The 14,585-nt window shown below is 36.3% G+C and overlaps 1 protein-coding gene across 1 annotated transcript in view; it reads left to right on the top strand.

Moving 5' to 3' along the window:
- The first annotated feature begins 9,405 nt into the window (after positions 1 to 9,405).
- Positions 9,406 to 14,585, top strand: part of GAREM (GRB2 associated, regulator of MAPK1) — a 172,897-nt gene continuing 167,717 nt past the window's right edge. Inside the window, exon 1 of the mRNA XM_011974387.1 lies at positions 9,406 to 9,508. The gene's annotated coding sequence lies outside the window, so the exon portion shown is untranslated. The remainder of the gene's footprint in view (positions 9,509 to 14,585) is intronic.

The raw sequence follows: 14,585 nt of genomic DNA, 5'->3' as shown, positions 1-14,585 counted from the left end.
CTTTCACCCCTCCCAGATTCCGTGTGTGAAATTAGCCATAGCAGCTCTTCAGAGATTGCGTGGGATTTTACCTCGACAGCAACATCTTTCTCCTCTTTTAATTTACTACTTTTTATCATATAACAACGTTTTCTAAAACCCTGATTTTTATTCTGCGTCACCATTTTTCATTGTTATTGTTACACCTATACTGTTTTCTCCCATTATTTAAAAAAACCTCCCTGTTGGCTAAATAGACTTTTGTGAGATATCTTAGAAAATCTACCAGTGATGTGCAGTTGTTCTGCAGACAAATGTGATCTAGTATTCAGACAGCCAATTAATGTTAAAACTAAAACTTGTTTTTTCAACTTTTTATTTTGAAATAATTTTAGACTTAAAGGAATTAGAAAAATAGTTTCCCATATTCTCTTAATCCATCTTCCCCTAAATGCTGTAGTATAATTATCAAAACTGTAAGATTAGCATTCATTCATTAGTACTAAGTAAACTGTTGACTTCATTTGGATGGTATGAGTTTTTTCACTGCTTTTTTTTTTTTTTTTTTTTTTAAATCCCAAGATTCAATCTAGTATCCCACATTGCATTCAGCTGTCCTGTCTGCTTTGGCTTTTTAAATTTTTGACAGTCCCTCAGTCTCCTTGTCTTTATTGATCTTGACACTTTTGAAGAATTCTGGTATTTATTTTGTAGAATGGCATTCACTTTGGATTTGTCCAATGTTTTATCTTGATTGTGTTGAGGTTGTGCATTATTGGAAAGGATCTGAGAGGGAAAACATGCAGAGATGAGACGATGTGCTCTTCCCGGTGCATTGTGTTTAGGGATACGTGATATCAATATAGCTCATTACTGGTGAGCTTATTGATTAGAGTGGTCTCTGCCAGAGTTCTATAGAAAGTTACTACTGCTGTCTTTATAGTTAATAAATATTTGGAGAGAGTTACTTGGAAATGTGTATCTATCCTGTTCCTGCTTAAACCTTTGCCCACTCATTTTAACATTCACCTGTGGATCTTGCCTGCAGCAGTATTATAGTGGCGTTCTGATGGTGATTTTCTGTTTCCCTCCTTCCTTCTATGTTTACTAATTGGAATTCTTCTGTAAGGAAGATTTATCTTCTCCCATATTTATTTCCTTATTTGTATTATTAATTTATATCAGTATGAGTCATGGATATTTTATTCTTTTGGTTTATAATCTAGTATTATTCCTGTTTAATTTGTTGCTCAAATTGCTCTAGCTTTGGCCATAGGGAACTCTGATTTTGGCTTTTGTGTCCTCCAATGTGCCTCCATCTTTTCTAAAAAAAGTATTTTCTTACATTCTGACACATCACAAGATGCTCCTGCCCTAGGCTTGGAATTAGTGACCTCTCCAAGGAGCCCTCCTTTTTTAAAGATCCGGGTACTAGGTGTGCTTATTACTACTAGTGACAGCCCTAGGCTTCTAGAAGCTCACGGTTAGGAAGTATATGTATATCTAATAACAAATGTCCACACACACCTATATATTTTATTCTGGATCCATCTGTCTGTGTATGAACTCAGGAGTTCATACTGTATAACTGATACCTAACACAACAAGGTTCTTTTTAATAGTCCTCCTTTTCGTATTTGGAACTTCTTTTTTCAACAGTGAGAAGCTGGCTTTCATTATCAAAAACTGATTGGCTGTATTTGGGTGGATCTATTTTTGGATTCTCTATTCTGTTGTGTTGATCTGTGTCTCTCTCCATTCACCAGTACAACACAGTCTTGATTATAGTTCAGTCTTATATAGTGTGAGTCTTCCAATTTTATTCTTGTGATTAAAAATCACTTTGACAATTGTGATTCCTTTGCCTTTCCCTATAAATATTAGAATCAGTTTGTCTGTATCTACAAAAAAATCCTGCCAAGATTTTAATTGTATTAATTCTATAAACCATTTTGGACAGACTGATGTCTTAACTATAGTGAGCATCCAATCCATGAACATGCTATGTCTTCATTTCTTTACATCTTATTTTGATTTCTCTCAAAGATTTTGTCATTTTCAGCATACAGATTCTGTACATATTTTGTTAGATTTATACTTTTTTGAACTATGTAAATGGTATTGTATTTTAAAATGTGTTTCCAATTGTTTATTGCTAAGATAGAGAAATGTGATTGACTTTTGTGAATTGGCTTGATACTCTTCAGCTTTGCTAATTTTACTCATTAGTTCCAGGAACTTAAAAAATAGATTTTAAAGGATTTTCTATGTAGATATTTATGTTCTCTGAAAATGGGGACAATGTTATGTTTTCCTTTCTAATCTATATGTTTTTAATTTCTTTTTTTTTTTTGTCCTTAATTGCAATGGTTAGAACTTCTAATATTGTGTTGAATAAGAGTGGTAAGAGTGGGTATCCTTTCCTTGTTCTTGATTTTAGGGGGAAAACATATGTTCTTTCACTGGAAAGTATGATGTTATTGTGGGGTTTTTGTAGATGTCTTTTATCAGGTTAGAAAGACTCTCCTCTCTTCCTAGTTAAAGTTTTGTTTTGTTTTGTTTTGTTTTAATTATAAAGGTATGTTGAGTTGTGTGAAATGCTTTTTCTACATCAACTGATATAATCCTGTGTGAGTTTTTTTTTTTTTTTTTTTGGCCTGTTAATGTTGTTAATTAAATTAACTGATGTTCAATTGAACTATTTCAAATACTGAATTCCTGGGCTAAATTCTATTTGGCATTGATATTTTGATGTTAATATTTTGTTGAGGATTTTTACTTTTGGGTTTATAAGGGATATTGGTGTGTAATTGTCTTTTCCTGTACTCTTTTTGTCTGGTTTTGGTAACATGGTAATGCTGGCCCCATAGACTGAGTTAGGAAGTATCCCCTTGTCTTTTATTTTCCTGAAGAGATCTTATGGAATTGGTGTTATTTCTTCTTTAAATGTTTGGTAGAATTTGCCAATAAAATTGTCTTGGCGTTGGGATTTCTCTTTTTGAGGAAAGTTGTCTCATTACAAATTTAATTTCATTAATAGGGGACTATTCAGGCTATCTGTGTCTTCTTCAGTGAGTTTGGTAGTTTGTAATTTTCAAGAAATTCGTCTATTTTATCTAAATTGTTGAATTTATATGTGTAGAGTTATTCTTAGTGCTACCTTGTTATCCTTTTCATGTCTGTTAGATCAGTAGTGACATTCCCTTTTTTCTAATATTGATAATTTTTATTTCTTTTGTGCTTCGTCAGTCCAGCCAGACATTTATCAATTTTGTTGATCTTCTCAGAGAATGATCTTTAGATTTATTGATTTTTGTCTATTGTTTTTCTGTTTTTAAACATTACTGATATCTGCTCTCATTTCTAAACTCTTTAAAACATTTTTATTTTATTTGTGTTCTTCTTTCTTTTGGATTGTTTTCAAGTTATTCTGTTCTTTTTTTCCAGTTGCCTAAAGTGGAAGTTTAGATTGATTTGAGCCCTTTCTACTTTTATAATGAAAGCATTTAATGTTACAACTTTCTTTCTAATCACTGCTTTAGTAGTATCCCGTAAGACTCTGAAAATCCCAAAAGACAGTTAGAGTTTTTCCTTTGAACCATCATACTTATTTTAAAGAAATTAAGAAAAGAATAGTCTGTGGTATTTACCCAGATATTTACTGTTTCTGTTGTTCTTCCTTCATTCCTGATGTGTCCAGTTTCCTTCTGTTACCATTTCCCTCTGTTTGAAGGACTTTAAAAGCATTTATTTTAGGGCAGATCTGCTGACAACAGATATTTCTCTTAGTTTTTCTTCACATGAAAATGTCTATTTCACCGTCATTTGTCAAGAATATTTTCACTGGGTATAGAATTCTGGGTTGACAGTTCTTTTAGGACTTGAAAAATGTTCCAGTTCCTTTTGACCTCCATGATTTTTTATTTTTGATGAAAAATCAACAGTCAATTGAATCCCATTTTTTCTATAGGTAGTTGTTGTTTTAATCAGGTTGCTCTCAGGACTTTTTCCTTTGTCTTCAATGTTGATCAATTTCGTTGTGATGTGTAAGGGCATGGATTTCTTTAAGCTTACCCGGTTTGGTATTTGCTGACATTTTTGAATCTGTGAATTTATGTCTTTCACTAGATTTCTAGAGTTTTTAGCCATTATTCCTTTATTATTTGTTTATTTTTGAGATGGAGTCTTGCTCTGTTACCTAGGCTGGAGTGCAGTGGCAAGATCTCGGCTCACTGCAACCTCCACTTCCTGGGTTCAAGCAATTCTCCTGCCTCAGCCTCCCCTGTAGCTGGGATTACAGTCATGCACCACCACACCTGGCTAATGTTTGCATTTTTAGTAGAGACGGGATTTCACTGTTTTGGCCAGGCTGGTCTTGAACTCCAGACCTCGTGATCCTCCTGCCTTGTCCTCCCAAAGTGCTAGGATTACAGGCATGAGCCACCATGCCTGGCCTTTCTTTATTTTCTTTTTTAGTACCAAACTCTCTTTTCCTTCTGGACTCTCATAACATGAATATTAGACCATTTGGTATTATTCAGTAGTATCCTGAGGATCTGTTCATTTTTTCCCCTTTAGTCATTTTTTAATGTTTTTCATATTGGATAGTTTCTATTGACTTATCCTCAAATTTACTGACTTTTCTCTATATATCAGATCTGACCTCTGTGTACATCACCCAGTAACCAGTCTTGGTCTTGGGTAGTGGTCTGTACTGCAGTTCAGTTCTTAAAGCATTTGACAAGTTGTTTACGGTCACATCCCGGCATGCAAAGCTTTCATACAAAGGGATTCATACTCAAATTTATAGGATCACTCTGTTGAGCTCCCTTCTTTCTGTGATATCCCTGACATTTTCTAGCTCTCTGAAACCCCCTTCCCAGTCTTCTGGCCAGAAAGTCAAAGCTTTAGCTTTTCCTCTCTGCCCTGCACTCGCCACAATTGCATTTACAGGGCAAGTGGTGAGAGTACAGAGATGTAAAAACTAACAGTTATTTGCCCTATACTCTTGGAAACACAATTTCTCTAGTCAGAGAGGATTTTTAGGGACCTGCTTAGCTGTTACTGCCACTGCCATTGCTTGTGGATTGCTTGAAGACCCTAATGTGATGCTATATCAAATTCATGTCCTCTTCTTCTCCTAGCTGCTCCTTACTTTTTAGAGTCCTCAGAATGCTGCCCCATGCACTCTCTCGGTGGTTTATAATTGCATTCAGTGGAGAAACAGGGTGAAGTGTCCTGTTTCTCTTAAGGAAGAATCCTTAAGAGGCTGTGGCTCTCCAGACTGAGGCTCCCTTCCTTCCAACATATTTGTTTATGTGTTCAATTCTATTATATATATAGAGAGAGTTTGTGAATCCATACTCTTGTGAGAAACAAGTTTAGCAACTAGAGTACAGTATTTGTGTACAGGTCTTTTTTTCTTTGTATTACAGCATGAAGTCAGAAATACTATTTCCAAAACTACTAGGGACAGCTCCCTTCATGCCTGTCAGTGTGTTTGTATATGCCATTCATTTGTAATATAGTTGATCCATTTGGTAAGAGAGTGTTCTAAAGGTTGGTTTTCATATTTCTGAGATACCCTGAAATACCAGCATTCTCTGCCATGATTTTGTCTTTGGTCTGTTTTCTGGGTCTGACAGCCTGCAGAGTTGTACTTCAGTGTTAATTATTTCTTCCACTTACCACCCTTCGCTTTGATCCCACTCAGCAAACAACTGTTTCAGTGTTCAAATGAAAATATAGTACAGTGACATGGTGTTTGAAACCAAATTGTTTTATCATGTCCTTCAGTTTCATGTTACTCGGTTGTCCATGACAAGCCATGGTTTCTGGTATTTTTGAACTTGTTTGTCAGTCTTTGCAGTGCAGAAAGTGGTTGAGTATTCAACTGTGTTTTGTTTTTGTTTTTTTGTTTTTCTATCTTACATGCATACTGTAAGCCAACAGCAATTAAGATTGAAGAATGTCATTCCTCCTCTGCACCAGGAAGGCGTGAGATAGAAAGGCTGTTCATTTAGAATTAAAGTTCACCTTTAGTTGGATTAGTGCTTTTCATTAAAGGAGTAAAGTGTCTTTTATCAGCATAGATTAAAATGGTATCAAGCACCTAAGCCGGAAACACAGCCGGCAAGCTGAAGCACTTTCTGGCTTTTCTCAATTCATAGCTTCACAGCTTGAATTCTCTTTTAGTATTTGAAGTACTGTGTTGTGGAGTTCAAAAATATCGTGGTAGCAACAGAATTCAGAATGGCATGCAGCCTCTCCTTTAAGGTGATTATGGCTACAGTGGAATAAAGGATTTGTTTTGTTAGAAAGATTTAGGCTTGGTTATTGAATATTAACAATAGTGATTCTGGGAGGTGGACATTACCCAGAATGCTGAAGTTGTTCTTTGAACTATTTCTATTTGATTCTTACGATAGAAATAATCCTAAGTGACTTTTGATCCTTTTTGGATCCCTTGATCCAAAGCATCATTGACTCCAAAATTACTAAAATGATTTAGAATATCACTGGGAAGATCTAGGAGAAATAAATCTCTCATAGTGTAGAATGATATATAATTTTATTAAGTTATTGATGTAAAAGCAGTCCAGCAGTGAATCAAAATTTGAGACAGGGCATTTCCCATTAATTGATGGAGATAATAAAAGTTAATATGGACGATAGAGACTCTGAAACTTATCTTACCCATTTCCCCTCCCCTATAAAAGGAAGGTGTCATTGCAAGTCTTTAGAGAGTTATTTTTTGAGAGGAGAGGGCAGTATATGAAGAAACATAAATTCATTCTATAAGCATTTTTAAAACTGTAAATTTTGCTAGGGCTTTGCAGCTGATACAAAAGATACGAAAATTTTGCTAGGGCTTTGCAGTTGATAGTATCAAGGAATTCAAGGGCAAGAATGCAGCAAAGGACTAAAACAAGGAACCGAAAAGATGGAAGATGATTCCACATATTCATTCTTGAGCCAATCAACTGTGTCTGGAGAGTTGAAGCATTTAGTATTAAATGTTGTGTCTGAGGGTAAGAGTGACATTTAATGGTTGTATCAGTCTGTTCTTGCATTTCTATAAAGAAATACTTGAGACTTAAGTAATTTATTTGAGAAAGAGGTTTAATTGGTTCACGGATCTGTGGCAGTATAGGAAGCATAGAAGCATCAGTTTCTGGGGAGGCCTCAGGAAACTTAAAATCATGGCAGAAGGCAAAGGGTAGTGAGGCATCTCACATGGCTGGAGCAGGAGGAAGAGAGAGAGGGGAGAGGTGCTGCACACTTTTAAACAACCAGATCTCATTAGAACTCACTCACTGTCCCAGCCACAGAGGGTGATGCTAAACCATTCATGAGAAACCGCCCTCATGATCCAGTCACCTCCCACCCGACCCCACGTCCAACACTGGGGATCACAATTCTGTGTGAGATTAGGGCAAGGACTCAGATCCATACCCTATCAATGGTTAAAGGGTAAACTATACAGAACTCGCAAAAGCTGTGTTTTACAATACCATGTTTAAGTTTCTAGCTTATAATAATTAAAGCGTCTAATGGTGTGTGGCCATCAGGAAGATTACAAAATTTATCAAACTTGCAAATATAAGTTTTTTAACCATTTTTGTTCATAAGCTTGTCAAACCGTTTTAACAATTTTCCTCCAGGTGGCTGCTCTATATCTTAAAGATCACTGCATTTTTAATGGCATTATATTTTTTAAAAAGATGATTTCCTTTTCCTCTTACATAATCTACCACCATTTTTAGAACTCTCCGTATAATACACTTTCCCTCCAGACATAGTCATATTTTTTCATGCACTTTTACTTAAATTGCATAGGATCCCTTTCTTGCCCTTTATTCATTGTGTGTTGGAAGTTTTTTGAGACCTAAGAAGTTTTAACTTTCAGATTTAGAAAATATAGCTTTAATATACCCATAAATGATGTGGCATTTTTTGAAAGGTCACATTTTTTATGGTTGGAAGGAAAATTGGAAATATTTGTGAGTCATTTTAGTTGTCCGAGTTTAATGCCAGTTTTTCTCTCCAAGGTTAGATGCTTAATTTAAACACAGAGTATCACTTATCTTCACGTGTCTGATTTTGATTTTTGTCATGTGACAGAATATAATAATACAGTCCCTTGGAGGAGAAATTTTAATGGGCATTTGTGGGTGAATAAGCATGTTGCTGCCATCAGCTTTTCTGTCCATGCCTCTGATAGTAGTGATATTGCACCAGACCTCAGCTCCCTCAGACATCACCATTGCAATCATTTCACAATTGAACTCTCAATTTCCATGTCAAACTCAGGGAGGCAGACATTCCTGGTTCTCTGTCATTTATTAACAGAATGATTTGGGGCTGGTTACCTGACCTCTTTGAACTTAAGTTTTTCTCATCTATAAATTTGGGAAGAATAACTTATATACCTGTTGACTGTTAAACACTTAATATGTTTCCTGGAAAATAATTGCTGCTCAGTATATGGTAGCTACTGAGCATACTTAATGATGTAGGTGTTTCCTTTGCAATATAACTTCCCCAGTGAAAAGTCCCTATCTTAGTTCATTTGATATCTCTTTTATTGCTTTGCAGTGCAGATGTATATGGCTCTCAAAAGTTGGAGATCCCAGAAACTACCATGGGAAGTTGGGACAACGAGAGTAAAACAAATTTAGGAATAGAATGGATTAAAATTTCTTGGGTCTCAAAAAACTTCCAACACACAGTAGCATGAATAAAGGGAAAGAAAGGGATCCTATGCAATTTAAGTAAAAGTGCATGAAAAAATATGACTGTGTCTGGAGGGAAAGTGTATTATACAGAGAGTTCTAAAAATGGTGGTAGATTATGTAAGAGGAAAAGGAAATCATCTTTTTAAAAAATATAATGCCATTAAAAATGCAGTGATCTTTAAGATATAGAGCAGTTTTCCTGGAGGAAAATTGTTAAAATGGTTTGACAAACTTATGAATACAAATGGTTGAAAAACTTATATTTGCAAGTTTGAGAAATTTTGTAACCTTCCTGAAGGTTACAAAGGTTAACAAGCTCATTAGCTAGTCAAGTAATATTAAATTGGTGGAGTTGATTGAATTGTGAAAACAAGTAGAGGTGGAAGAGGAATTTCTATAGAAAAAGAAAATGGTAGTAATACATTTGAAGATGTATATGGAGATGTACAGTTGAAATACATGAAGTAGAAAATGGAAACTGAAAGAACAGATCTGTATATAGTAGAGTGAAGCATAAGTTGAGCCAGAATTTCTGTCATGTGTGTCTTTTACCTTAGATCCTGGATTCCTATTTTAATGTCAATAAAATAATATAATTTTTAAGAATAGGAAAATAATCCTGCTTTGCCTGTTAGCCAGGCCATTAGTCAAACATCCTATTTTCTCTTTCAGACTCTAGAATCAAAGAAAGAGGCTGGGCGCGGTGGCTCACGCCTGTAATCCCAGCACTTTGGGAGGCTAAGGCGGGCAGATCACGAGGTCAGGAGATCAAGACTATCCTGGCTCACATGGTGAAACCCCATCTCTACTAAAAATACCAAAAACTAGCCAGGTGTGGTGGTGGGTGCCTGTGATGCCAGCAACTCGGGAGGCTGAGGCAAGAGAATTGCTTGAACCTGGGAGGCAGAGGTTGCAGTGAGCCGAGATCACACCACTGCACTCCAGCCTGAGCGACAGAACAAGATTCTGTCTTAAAACAAACAAAGAAACAAACAAACAGAATTAAAACTGGAGAAAATTCAGAGAAGAGCAGTAGAAATAATCTTATTTATTAAAAAGAAGGCCCATGAATGAGAAAGGGTAAAGGAGTTGTGAATCTTTAATTTGAAGAAAAGTTTAAGAGACCACTTTCCTGTCTGAATATGTAAAAAAATTGTCATGAAAAAAAGGCTAAACAACTGTTTTCCTTCTCACAAAGAATTGAAGAAAGAGAAACAGTTGAAGAGCTACTTAGATTAGATGAAAAGACGTATTTCTTGCAAAAGAGAAATCCATAGGAGTCCGACTTACTGTTCAACATACCTTTGTTTGGCTGTGTTCTTAGGAGGTAGGGTACGAGCCTTCACTAAACATTTGTTGACTTACAGTCTTGGACACAAAATTAGCACTCAGCCTCAAAATTAGCATTTTATCTCTCACTTTTCTTTATTTCTTGGTTCTTTTATGCACATTACTTTCTCTTTTGTGTCTCCAACCCCTGTTTCTCTGTTCTAAGTTATAAGGTAGTACAGAGCACAAAACAAATTCTTGTGGCCACTAAGAGACTTTCCAGGAACAGATCAGTTAGCAGACTATGGAGGAAGATCTTTTCCCACAATGTTTATGAAAACACTTGGAATCACCATTTACCTCAAAAGATAATTTTTACTTAAAAATGGTAGGACCTTTCTTAAAGAAATCTTCCCAGTAGTTAATGGGAAATGTCTCCAAATAAAATTTTGTGCCACAGTGATGGTTTAGTAAATTGGTTAACTGTGTTTCCTGTCATTAATGTGGAAAAAATATATATTTTTTAAGTGGGAGCTGCTGAGTTAATAGGATTTAAAAGCTAAGTATATAGAAAATACTAAGCACATTTATAGTGAAATAGTTAAGTGAGTAATAACAAATTAACATATGCCCAACCCATTGAGATAAAAATAGTGGAGGGGAGGAGCCAAGTGATCATTTGGTTGACCCTTTACTCAATCACAAACACTAAATTGGGACTGGTACAGAATTTTAAGTGCCTTTTTCTTGGGCCTTACTGTTGTGATCTTTCTTTAGAACAGTTTGATATACCCTTTGGAGGGCTGGCCTCTGTGGTTGTTGTCTGTGCCAAATTACAACACAGAACAAGGGACTGTTCTGTTTCATTTACTGAGAATAGTGCTTAATAAGTACTATTTGACAACATGCTGAATTAAGAGAATGTTATAAGGATGTTTCACAAAGGAAAGTGAGTAAAACATCTGATGTTCACAAGTTCTATTTATATGTATGTTGATAGCAATATAAAGCCATGCTTAAAGCTTTATTTTTAAAATTTTATTTAATACATGTGAATATGTATGCTAAGAGAAAATGACCTCATCTGGTTCCAAATATATACAGTATCTTGATATAGTTAATGCTATTTCAGAATGCAGTTTCTTTTTTGTTGTTTGTTTGTTTTTTGCCTTGTTGGTTTGAAATATATTAGACCCTGGTAAATTGATTTATGTTAACCAAAACACATGCAGTACTGATTTGTAACCTGGGACATAGTCATGATTCTTTCCTTTCTCTTGCCTTTGACTTTTATCTTATCCTAATATCTTATCTTACTTTATCATCATAAGTAACTATGGTTTCCTTTCTAAAAATGGAATCTCAAGTGGAAATTATACTGAGTGATCATACATTTATGTAACTGTGTTTGCACAGGTATAAAAAACATCAGTGAGATTTAATATCCAATGGAGAAATAACTGTCAAAAATTTTTATGAAAGTTCTATTTATACTTCAGTGTCACAGGCTGAGCATTTATGTTGAGTTTAATTCATCATAGATTTTAGCAGATGGAAGTACTCCTGTGAGACATTTGCTTTTTTTTTTTTTCTTCCCAGCATGATCTGAGCTCACTGCAGCCTCTATGTCCTGGGCTCAAGCGATCCTCTCACCCCAGCCTCTTGAGGAGCTGGGACCACAGGCATGTACCACCACACCCAGCTAATTTGTAAATTTTTTTGTAGAGACAGGGTCTCCCTATGTTGCCCAGGTACGTCTCAGACTCTTGGGCTCAAGTGATCCTCCCACTTCAGCCTCCCAAAGTGCTAGGATTACAGGTGTGAGCCACCATGCCCAGCTCCATTTCTTAATAGACATCTATACTCCATAATCAGGTCTAACATATGAAATAATTAACTTGTGTGTTGAAGTATAAAATACTATAATTTGTCATTTAAAGGAATGTAAGATTTAGATGATCCTTAATGCTCCTTGCAACTTAAAGATTCTGCACCTCACTGACATTAAGCTTGTGTGAGACCTGTAGTCTGTTTGAATACATAAGCAGCTACCTGTGTCACACAGTTGTAAGGTGGTATTATACTTGTGATGATTTTAAAGAGCTATTTCTATTTTGTCACTGACAACAGAGTCTAAGAAAAACATGAATTATTGCATAATCAAATAAGACCTAATATCCCTTTCTTTTTCTTACCTTGGAGCTGGTATAATTCTCTTGAACAGAGCAAAGGCCAGCATCAAAACAAGAGAAAGATTTAAGGATAAACAGAATAATGAAGTCATGACTAGTTTTCACATTCACATGTGAATGTATTTTTCAGTGCAAACTAAAATACAGTGTAAACTAATACCTATTTTATATTTTATTTTATTAATATCTGGCACTCGTGCAACATTTATGATTTGCAGAATGCTCTCACTGGTGTTCTCATTTAATTCTCACAACAGTTTCTGAAAGAAGTACTGTTCTCACATTGCAGATGAGAAGACTGCCCGCGAGCAGTTTAATCAGGAGCACACCGCTAGTGGCCCACTGGGATTCTAACTCTGCCCTTGGACTTCAAAGCTGGCCCTTCTCTCTGTTGCTTCACTGTGTTCCCCTGGGCTGGGTTTGCTTTGATATTACATTGAGATACACAATTTAGGTCAATGTGTATGTGCTCATATGAAATTTGAGTATCTCATTTATTTTATAGAATAGGCGATTTAGTTTTCCCTCTCAGATGGTGTAGTGTTTGAGACCAAGAAGCAGGAGGCCGAGTTCTAGTCTTGCTATTGCCACTGACTGATAAGGGGCCTTGTACATATTTCCTTAATTATAAAAGGAAAGCACTTGACCTTTAGTTTCTCCAAGCAACCTTCTAGTTCTAAAATTCTGTGATTCCAAATTTGTTCTTGTTCCACTCAAAATTGTTGCTTTAAAAAACTCCAACCTCATATGGTTAGCCCAAATTTTTACATATGTTGTTTATAATTGTCTAAGTCAGGAATTTTTAGCCTTAAAGTTTTAGATAGTGTGGTAATAAAATCCCTTTGTAATGATACAAGAAAACCTTTCTTCCAAAAAATTCTATTCTGTAATAAATAGTGTTCCTTAGTAAAGCTCTCATCCTGAATTTGGAGAATGGAAAATGACAGCATAATGCCAGTTACACAGGAAACTTAATCCAGGAAACATACATTAAGCATCATTATTAAGTACTGGAGTTGCTAAGACCTTGAGCTCTCAGGCTAGTGTGGAAGGCAGACCTACAAATACGAAATGCCACTGCCGTTACAAGAACCCTGGGGAAGAGGTGTCCCAGGGCCAAGGGAGTGAAGGGAAGGAATCAGTTCCATCTATGGGATGGAAGATGGAAGGCATGCCAGCAAAGGCTTCACTGGGAATGGGAATTAGAAGTCGGAGAAAGGATAATTTTAGGCAGAGGGAAGTGTGTACAGAGGGGCAGAAGCTTTAAGGTTTGTACTTTGAGAACCTCAGGTAGTTTGTTTGTATCACCTGCTGGAAGAGGATGATGTGCTGGAAAGGTAACTTGTGTCTAGCTTGGTAAGGTTTTATGTGGATTTGGGAATATCCTAGGCATTAAGGAGACTGTTAAGAAGGGAAGGAAAAACAGATCTCTTGCAAATATGACAGAGGAGACTCTCCCATTTCTAGCTTGGGTAACTATAGGGGAAGGGCTTTCTAGGCAACAGAATAAGCGTGAGAAAAGAAAGCATGGAGGCCTGAGATAGCCCCTGGAGTTGTGCTGGTCTTTATCTGTGCACCTTTCTTTGATTCTGCCTTCTGGTATACATTACCAGTGTTACTGCTGTGGCTGGGTCCTAAAGGGTTTCATGCTGGACCCCATGGTGTTTGGACTTTTTTCTTAGAGTAGTAAAGAGCCATTGAAGGTTTCAAAGCAGGAGAATGATGTCAGCAGATTGGCATTAGGAAGGTTCTCATAGCTCCAGAATGGGAACCAGTTTAGATGGGTATTAGAATGTAATCAGCTGGGAGCTGCTGGGATCCTTCTTAAGCCTAGAACAGAGGGGATGTGCAGAAGAGAATGGACCTGAGAGACAATGAGTTAGAACAATGACAATCAATTTACCCTGCTTTATTGAGTGCTTACTGTATACCAAGTGCCTGGTCCAAGTGCTTTGCATTTACACACACATTTAATCCAGCCTACAACCTTACAAAGTAGACACTATTATTATTAATATCTGCATTGTGTTGATGAGGGAAGTGGGTTAAGTAACTTACTGGGCCTGTGCTTGACAATTATGTATAACTTTAAATATTATACAACAGCTATCAGGATTAGTGAAGCTTAATATAGTTTCATTGGCCCTTTCATAATTGCCCTCCATCCGAAGGACTCTGAATGGGACTTGAGTTTATGTCCTTTCTGTATCTCCCTGGGTATATTTATAAATGTTACTTTAAATAGGTAGATCCAGCGCAGATACTGAGGAAGGAACTCCAGCTGCTGTATAAGTGAGAACAGTCTTAGGTGCCCCAAGGTTGTTGAATTCTCTGTAATGAAGACAGAGCCACAGCAGAGAATGTTCATGTTTATTAAACCAATGCAGTTAAGTACTATGTGACTCTC

Source organism: Mandrillus leucophaeus, unplaced genomic scaffold, assembly GCF_000951045.1.
Source record: "Mandrillus leucophaeus isolate KB7577 unplaced genomic scaffold, Mleu.le_1.0 Scaffold145, whole genome shotgun sequence".
Classification (NCBI taxonomy): Eukaryota; Metazoa; Chordata; class Mammalia; order Primates; family Cercopithecidae; genus Mandrillus; species Mandrillus leucophaeus.
The sequence above is the reverse complement of the archived record's forward strand: the minus strand, read 5'-3'. Positions and strand labels throughout refer to the sequence as shown.